We start from the raw sequence: 9635 nt of genomic DNA, 5'->3' as shown, positions 1-9635 counted from the left end.
GTCGTGGATTGATTCAAGATAATATTTATCGATTTATTTCTGTACATCTAACTGTGGACAACTAGTTGTAGGTTACTAACGAGGACAGCTGACTTAATAAACTTAAAACATCAAAATATATTAAAAGTGTTGTAAATATATTTTGAACATACTTTGATATATATGTATATATTGTTATAGGTTCGTGAATCAACCAGTGGCCAAGTCTTACTTCCCGACGAAGTAAAAATCTATGAAAGTGAGTTATAGTCCCACTTTTAAAATCTAATATTTTTGGGATGAGAATACATGCAGGTTTTATAAATGATTTACAAAATAGACACAAGTATGTGAAACTACATTCTATGGTTGAATTATCGAAATCGAATATGCCCCTTTTTATTAAGTCTGGTAATCTAAGAATTAGGGAACAGACACCCTAATTGACGCGAATCCTAAAGATAGATCTATTGGGCCTAACAAACCCCATCCAAAGTACCGGATGCTTTAGTACTTCGAAATTTATATCATATCCGAAGGGTGTCCCGGAATGATGGGGATATTCTTATATATGCATCTTGTTAATGCCGGTTACCAGGTGTTCACCATATGAATGATTTTTATCTCTATGTATGGGATGTGTATTGAAATATGAAATCTTGTGGTCTATTATTATGATTTGATATATATAGGTTAAACCTATAACTCACCAACATTTTTGTTGACGTTTTAAGCATGTTTATTCTCAGGTGATTATTAAGAGCTTCTGCTGTCACATACTTAAATAAGGACGAGATTTGGAGTCCATGCTTGTATGATATTGTGTAAAAACTGCATTCAAGAAACTTATTTTGTTGTAACATATTTGTATTGTAAACCATTATGTAATGGTCGTGTGTAAACAGGATATTTTAGATTATCATTATTTGATAATCTACGTAAAGCTTTTTAAACCTTTATTGATGAAATAAAGGTTATGGTTTGTTTTAAAATGAATGCAGTCTTTGAAAAACGTCTCATATAGAGGTCAAAACCTCGCAAAGAAATCAATTAATATGGAACGTTTTTAATCAATAAGAACGGGACATTTCACCTTGTGCGTTAAAGCAGTCGGAGGTTTTGCTATACAGAGAAATCTTGAATGAACCTTCTATAGTAACCTACCAATCCTAGAAACTGACGAATCTGAGTAGGAGTTTTCGGAATTTCCCACTTTTCAATCGCCTCAATCTTAGCAGGATCAACTTGTATTCCCTGTTTACTAACAATATGTCCAAGGAATTGAACTTCTCTTAACCAAAAAGCACACTTAGAGAACTTAGCGTACAATTCTTCTTTCCTCAATAGATCAAGCACTAACCTCAAATGTTCTTCGTGCTCTTCATCATTCTTAGAATAAATAAGGATGTCGTCGATGAAAACAATAATGAATTTGTCTAGATAGGGTCTACACACACGGTTCATGAGGTCCATGAACACAGTAGGTGCATTTGTCAATCCGAATGGCATAACAAGAAATTCAAAGTGACCGTAACGGGTGCGAAAAGCAGTTTTCGAAACATCAGATTCTTTAACACGCAACTGATGATAGCCGGAACGAAGATTGATTTTAGAATAAACAGATGAACCCTGAAGTTGATCGAACAGATCATCAATTCTCAGAAGAGGATAACGGTTTTTAACAGTAAGCTTGTTCAATTCACGATAATCAATGCATAAACGAAAGGAACCATCTTTCTTCTTAACAAACAGAATAGGTGCTCTCCAATGGGACGAACTAGGACGAATAAAGCCTTTGTCTAACAACTCATGGAGTTGACTCGACAATTCTTGAAGTTCGGAAGGCGCAAGACGATAAGGAGCACGTGCTACAGGAGCAGCACCAGGAACAAGATCAATTTGAAATTCTACCGCGCATTGCGGCGGAAGGCCAGGTAAATCCTCAGGAAAGTCTCTAACGATATGAACATCATCAACGCTCTTATCTTCTCTACCAGAATCAATAACATGGGCTAGAATAGCATGACAGCCTTTGCGAAGATGTTTATGTACTTTCAAACAACTAATGAGGTTTAACTGTCTGCATTTCTTATCTCCAAAAACCATCAGCAGCTCTCCAACCACATTAGTAATACGAATAGCATTATCATAACACACAATCTCAGCACGATTCGCAGACAACCAATCCATACCAATAACAATGTCAAAACTGCCTAGGTCAATCGGTATCAAATCTACCTCAAAATCTCTACCAGCCAAAATAATGTTACATTTACGATGCACAGTCTTAGCAGTAAGCACTTTACCATTAGCTATTTCAACAACATAAGTATTGTCTAAAGGAGTTAACGGTGTTTTAATTTTTGGACTTAATTTACTCGACACAAAACTCAAATCAGCCCCAGAATCAAATAGCACATAAACTGATAAATCATTGACCGAGAATGTACCCGTAACAAGTTTAGGATCTTCCTCAGCATCCTTGGCGTTAATGTTGAACGCTCTACCACGTGCAGTCTCAGTAGTCTTCTTGTTTAGACAGGCATCATGAAAATGCCCCGGCTTCCCACATTCATAACAAACTCTTTGATTACCGCCATTCCTCTGCTTCCCATTACCATTACCATTCCTACCATTGTTACCAGCATTATTATTATTACTACCTGTAGCAGGAGTAGCAGAACCCGGCAGAAGCACCGTACAATCTTTAGCAATGTGTCCCTGCTTGGAACACCTCTTACAAGTCACCGTACAATAACCCACATGAGCCTTATAACAACGAGGACAAACACGCTGATTACGGTTATTAGCACCAGAAGTATCTTGTTTCTTCTGCTGACCTTGGTTTTGATTGCGGTTGTTATCCCACTTTTTTTTCCCATTATCAGCCTTCTTAACAACTTCCTCACTGGCCTCGGTCACAGCAGTCTTACTTCTCCTCAAAACCTTATCATTCAGTTTATGGGCCATAGACATAGCAGCGTCCATAGTCTGGGGTTCACTAGACTCAACCCCATGCTCAATTTTCTTCGATAACCCATCAATGTAAGCTTCAATCTTGCGGTCCTCATCCGCATAAGCATTAGGACATAACAAAGTCAACTCAAGAACCTCTGTTCATAGGCATCTAACTCGGTGCCCTTCATTTTCAAATTCTTAAGTTCCACCTCTAATTTCTTAAGCTCACCCGGGACGATAACGGGTGATCAATCTTTCCTTGAAATTATTCCAGGTTAAACCATAGGCCACATCATTACCCAAGCTACTAACAAAGTTGTTCCACTAGGTCAATGCACTATCCTTGAGAGTGCAGCTAGCAAAACTTACCTTTTCCTCCTCTCGGACTCGGCTAACCCTGAAAATAGACTCAATCTTCTCGAACCAACGAGTAAGTCCTATAGGTCCCTCCGTACCACTAAATTCTTGTGGACGACTGGCCATAAACGTTTTGTGGGAGCATCCCACCTGGTTGTTGTTGTTGTTCGCATTAGCATTAACATTAGCATTTGCTGCCATAGCAGCAGTTATCCCTTCGGAGATCAGGCGTTGCATACGGGCTTCGGTGGACTCTCTAGGAGGCATGATCTTCAAAACAGAATAACACAATGCGTTTTGGGACCACAAGCAACGCGTTTAGTACTAACGGTTGTGTCATAAAGGAATAGATCGAACACGAAAAGATTAACCATGAAAATAATAGTCAATGAACACTATGAGTAATAACATGATAGTTATGATAGTTATAGAAATAGCCATCACATGCATACATACTTTATGATAAAAATCATACAACATATATAGCACCTAACATACATGAACTTATATTACGCATAATATAACATGCCAAGAGTCACAACATCATGAATAAAATATGATAATGATAATAGATGTCATAAAAATAACCATCCATACATAATGAAAAATATCCCATAACAAAAACCTTAATAAAATCATCGGAAAAATGCCGTACATAACCTAAGAATGTATGTATAAAGGGACATTAAGTCTTATGAAATATAAAATCAATCATGAATCATCATATCACATCTGCTTAGAGCGGGTGTGATAAGCTGGGCCGGTATGAGTCTCGGCAGGAGTCTCATACTTCCGCAACTTTCCTTTCACTTCTTCCAGCTCTGTCTTCAAACCACGAACTATGCTCTCAAGAGCCTCGAACTTAGCGTTCACTTCCCGGTCTCGCTTTCGGTTCTCAAACTTGACATTATGCTTGAAAATGACAAACGTACCCATATCGGCACGAATGTCGTCCATCACCTCGTTATGTGGCAAGGTACGCATACAATCACTATGAGCATTAATACGTGTCTTGTCGGTGTAAGCCCTGTTCATGTGAGTAATGGTGGAAAAGTAGTAGTGAACAGGATCATCGATCAAAGGTTGATCAGCACGGCTTCTAGCAGCAGACGAAGGAGCAGGAGCAGGAACGGAGTTATTGCTCGAAGTCGACATCTCCAAACAGTAAAACCATAAACCACATAGCAAATAGAAATAAATGCTTAGGATATAACTCAAATGAAATGAAATGCATAATAATGCTATAGCAAAAGGGTCAGGCTGTAGACTAGACTCTAATGCACCCTAAAAACCACGGGTTGACCACATTACGACTGCCTAGTTCCCTACAACCAATGCTTTGATACCACATGTGACGACCCCGTCAAAACACTTAACGGTTCTGTCAGTTGGTCCCATAGCTTGATCGGACTTAAATGAATTAAATAAACAATATTGCATTCTTTTATTTCAAAAGTTTCCCAAAAAGGAAACATACCAAAATATGTAGTTTAAAAATAACTCAACATGTTAATAATCAAAGTTGACACAAAACATGGTCAACAAACCCACAAGTTTAAATTATCCAAAAACAGAATGCAAGCTTAAGTTTCATAATTGTTTCATTAAAATCTGTCCAAATGCATGCAGACTCTTATAAACACAGCGGAAGCATCACATAAACTCAAGTACCTGTGAAAACATGCGAGTAAACTGTCAACACAAAGGTTGAGTGAATTATAGGTTTAAATAAGTAAATAAACTTTAGACCACAAGATTTAAAATGTTAGAAAACATTAAACATTATTCCATTAACAATGAGCCACCTGGTAACCACTTAACCCTTTATTTACCCTTGCCAACACAATAAAATAATATACACCGGACGGTGTATCTACAATAAAATGCGAAGTACTAAACATTCCGATTATAAATTGCTAGCGCCACTAGCTCGAAATGGGGTTGTCAAACCCGATAGATCTATCCGTAGGATTCGCGTTCACCGGTAGAAACCAATGATTACAGTTACCAGACTAGGGTATATTTTTGTCCAACTCACAATGAATAATTTAAATTTAATTGTCACGTGTGTCTAAACGTAAAATAAAATGCATGTAATCACATCCCAAAAATATACTTTGAAAAGTATGTAAAAACGGGACTATAACTCACCTTAATAGCAAATGAAGAAACCACACAAATAAGCGAACAGCAAATGGAGTATAGTGATCAGGAATGATCACAACGCCGACCTATAAATAAAGCAGGTCGATATAACTAACTAACTTAGGTCAAGTCTTACTATGATAGCTATTGTACATGTTGCAAGTAGACATAGAACAATACTCAGCATGCATCGGTTTGATCGTAACAGCGTACGGACACACACTTTCTATTTTTAGAAAGTTTCTATTTTTAGCAGGTTTCCATTTTTGGAAAATTTCTATTTTTGGAAAGTTTCTATTTTATGAAAGTTTCTATTTTAGGAAAGTTTCTATTTTAGGAAAGTTTCCAATTTTAGAAAGTTTCCATATTTAGAAAGTTTCTATTTTTAGAAAGTTTTTAAGTTAGGAAAGTTTCCATAATTAGAAAGTCAACAAAAGTCAACTGAAAGTCAAAGTCAACCGAAAGTCAACTCAAAAGTCAACCTTGGTCAAACATAGTCAACATTAATTTTAAAAGTGTAAGTTGTAATAATAATGTAAGTTATAATGTTAATTAAAGTTAAATATTTATAATTATGTCATAACGTAAGTTTAATTAAATTAAAATGAATTATTAAAGTTAACATAAGTTTAAATGATATAATTAATATAACATAAGTATTTAATTAATTAATTAAATATTAGTCATAACATAAGTATTATTAATTAATAACAAATTTTAAATCATATCATAAGTATTATTAATTAATAATGAATTGTTAATCATATCATAAGTTTCTAATTATAATTATTAAATCATAAGTATTTAATAATTAAATCATAATTAAATAATAATTAAGTCTTAAAATAATTAAATAATTATTTAATCCTTATTATAAGTCTTATAATAATATTCTCATAATATAAGTTTAATACTTATCATAAGTATTTTTCATTAATAATAAAAGTATTATTAATCATAAGTTTAATTAAAATGTTAATTAAATCATAAGTAATTAAATAATAATATAATAAATATATATCATAACTCTTAAATTATATAATTACTTTTTATATCATAAGTAATTAATTAATAATGAAAATCATTATTTTTATCATAAGTTTTAATAATTAACCATAAGTTTTAATTCAAAAGTTCATCGGGTCGTATCTTGAGCCCCGGGTGTCGGTTTTCGGCGAGCCTTACATATATCTCCGACTAATCAAACCACTCGACACAGTGGTGCACTCAAGAACACACCAAGAACAGTCCACAAGTCGTGATGATCATACATTACACCACTTGGAACTTCAATTCATTCAAAAACGTGTTTTAGTCATAACGGGTGATCCGTGACTCGGATTTAGATGACCCGAACATGAATGTTCATCCCATCTTCAATACTAACACACTAATACACCCTAAAGACTCTAAAAGTGGTCACAAAGTCAGACCAAACCTGGTTCATATCAATTTCACATTTCAATCTTAACAAAATACCATTTTGATCATATATAGGGCTCCGGGAATCGAAATGACATGAATTCGGAGTCTAAAATTAATGTCTTGATGAGAGGAACTCATCTAACTACTTTATTTTCACTTTTATAACAGTTATATAACCATAAATGAATGAAAAGCTGCTGTCCCAATCAAATCAAACCGAAAACATATGTATTTGAGCAATTCTACGCATACAATCATCATAACAACAACATGTAACTAACATACTATCAAAATAAGCATCAAAAATAGAAAAGTAATGAAAAATTAAAAGTTCTAGGGTTAGGGTTTATACCCTAATCGAGAAACAATTGATAGAATCATGTAGAGGATGATTAGTAGAACGCGTTGGTGTTAATTATTTCTTGATCCAAGCCTTGATTGAATGATGATGATGATGGTTTGTGTGGGGTTGGCGACGGAAAATGGGAGAAGAAAAGAGGGAGAGGGCAAACTAGGTTTTGGAATTTTTGGTGAAATGTAAAATAATTACAAAGTGAAAAATCAAGGGAGTATTACTCCCTCCCATTGATTCGGCCGATGGGTTGAGTGGGGTGGGTCCCACTTGGCCCATTTTTGTTAAATGTGGATTTACTAGTGGTCCGAATGCCCGAACGAAACGCGAAACACGAAAAACACATACGGAGAGATAACAAATACGCGACGAAAAATAAATACTATATATAATCATATGATATAAAAATACCATATTTAAAATAATTAGGACTTAAAAATCCTAAAAGCTCGACCGTTAGTTTGAAAACCGAAAAGACTCGCCGGATAGAAAATCCGCGACACGTAGAAACGTATAACTTAAAATATAAATACAAATATTTACATAACAAACAATAATATATATATATATATATATATATATATATATATATATATATATATATATATATATATATATATATATATATATATATATATATATATATATATATATATATATATATATATATTACAAAAATAATAATATAAGTCATAGAAATGACGTGGCACAAATAACAGTTAACGGTCGTTAAATAATTAACGGTAAAAGATAACGAAAAAAGTAGGGTCGTGACATATAGCGTTCAAGTGAACCATTTGACTTCATTTTGTGCCTGAAAATCCACATACTATGAATAATATGCATGTTAGAGGTCTGCGGGACAAGTACTCAAGTATTATTATCCATTAAGGCTTTGTATTCATCGGTCATGGCCATATTCCAATTTGGATCAGAAAGGGCGTCATTAGGTGAGCGAGGAATATGAGATATTGATGTGAGAGAGGAAAGGTTAAAGGGCACTTTTGGTTTATGTGTATCAGTCATGTTACGAGTCGTGATGGTACGAACAGGTGGTTCTACGAGAGGAACAGGTGGTGCTGTTGGAGATGTATTAGTAGAGGATTCATGTGGCTCCTGTGAGGTAGACGATATAGTAGTAGGAGAAGACATGGGAAATTGAGGTGGTGACGAAAGTGTTGGAGAATTCAAGTGTTCAGATTGGTCAGGAGAAGTGGACATATCAAGTGGTAGGCCAACAGGAGAAACGGGCTGTTGAGGGGAATTTAGGTCGAAAGTAATAGAAGGAGATGTGGGTTGCGGAATACTTTGAGAATGACTAGTTGGGCCGAATGTTGGGCTTGTGTTTGATGGAGTATTAGCTGCTAGGTGTTGGTCAGTATAGAAGGAATGGTGTGTAGTATCGGTTAGAAGTTCATATTTAGGTGGTGTCGAGATAGAAGTGACAGCGAACGAAAAGGTAGTTTCAAAGATAACATGTCGGGAGATGATAAATTTTTGGAAGAGGATCATAACATTTATATCCCCGATGATTGGGTGGATAGCCTAGAAACACACCTGGGACATATCGTGGTTGTAATTTATTAATAGTTTGAGAAGGTAGAAGTGGATAACATAAACAATCGAATGTACGTAGATGAGAATATGATGGGGTACGATTGTATAGACATTGAGTTGGAGAACGGAAGTTGAGTAATTTTGTGTGTAAGATGTTAAGTAAGTAGGTTGCCATTTGGAGGGCGTGAGGCCAAAAAGATAGTGGAAGAGAGGCGTGATGAAAGGACCCGTTCATATACATTATAAACGATTCACAATAGTTGATTACATCGCGAGGTATTTGACCTCTATATGATACATTTTACAAACATTGCATTAGTTTTTAAAAGACATACTTTCTTTACAACGAAAATTGACGGTATGCACACCATTTCATAATACATCCAACTATAATTGACTTAATAATAATCTTGAGGAACTCAACGAATCGAATGCAACATCTTTCAAAATATGCCATGAATGACTCCAAGTAATATCCTTAAAATGAGCTAATGCACAGCGGAAGATTTCTTTAATACCGGAGAATAAACATGCTTTAAAGTGTCAACCAAAAGGTTGGTGAGTTCATAGGTTTATCATAACAATCATTTCAATATATTAATAGACCACAAGATTTCCGTTATAAATATATGTACACTCGCAAGTGTATAAAAGTATTCTATAAGTTGTAGGCACCCGGTAACAAGTCTTAACGTTCATGTTTTACCCTCTGAAGTACACCAGATCAGGTGTGTTTAAAATAACCTCGAAGTACTAAAGCATCCCATAGTCAGGATGGGGTTTGTCAGGCCCAATAGATCTATCTTTAGGATTCGCGCCTACCGTACATAGACAAGTAGTTTAATGTTACCAAGCTAAGGGT

The sequence above is a fragment of the Rutidosis leptorrhynchoides genome, chromosome 5 (genome assembly GCF_046630445.1).
Source record: "Rutidosis leptorrhynchoides isolate AG116_Rl617_1_P2 chromosome 5, CSIRO_AGI_Rlap_v1, whole genome shotgun sequence".
NCBI classification, from domain to species: Eukaryota; Viridiplantae; Streptophyta; class Magnoliopsida; order Asterales; family Asteraceae; genus Rutidosis; species Rutidosis leptorrhynchoides.
This window is presented reverse-complemented; position numbering follows the sequence as displayed.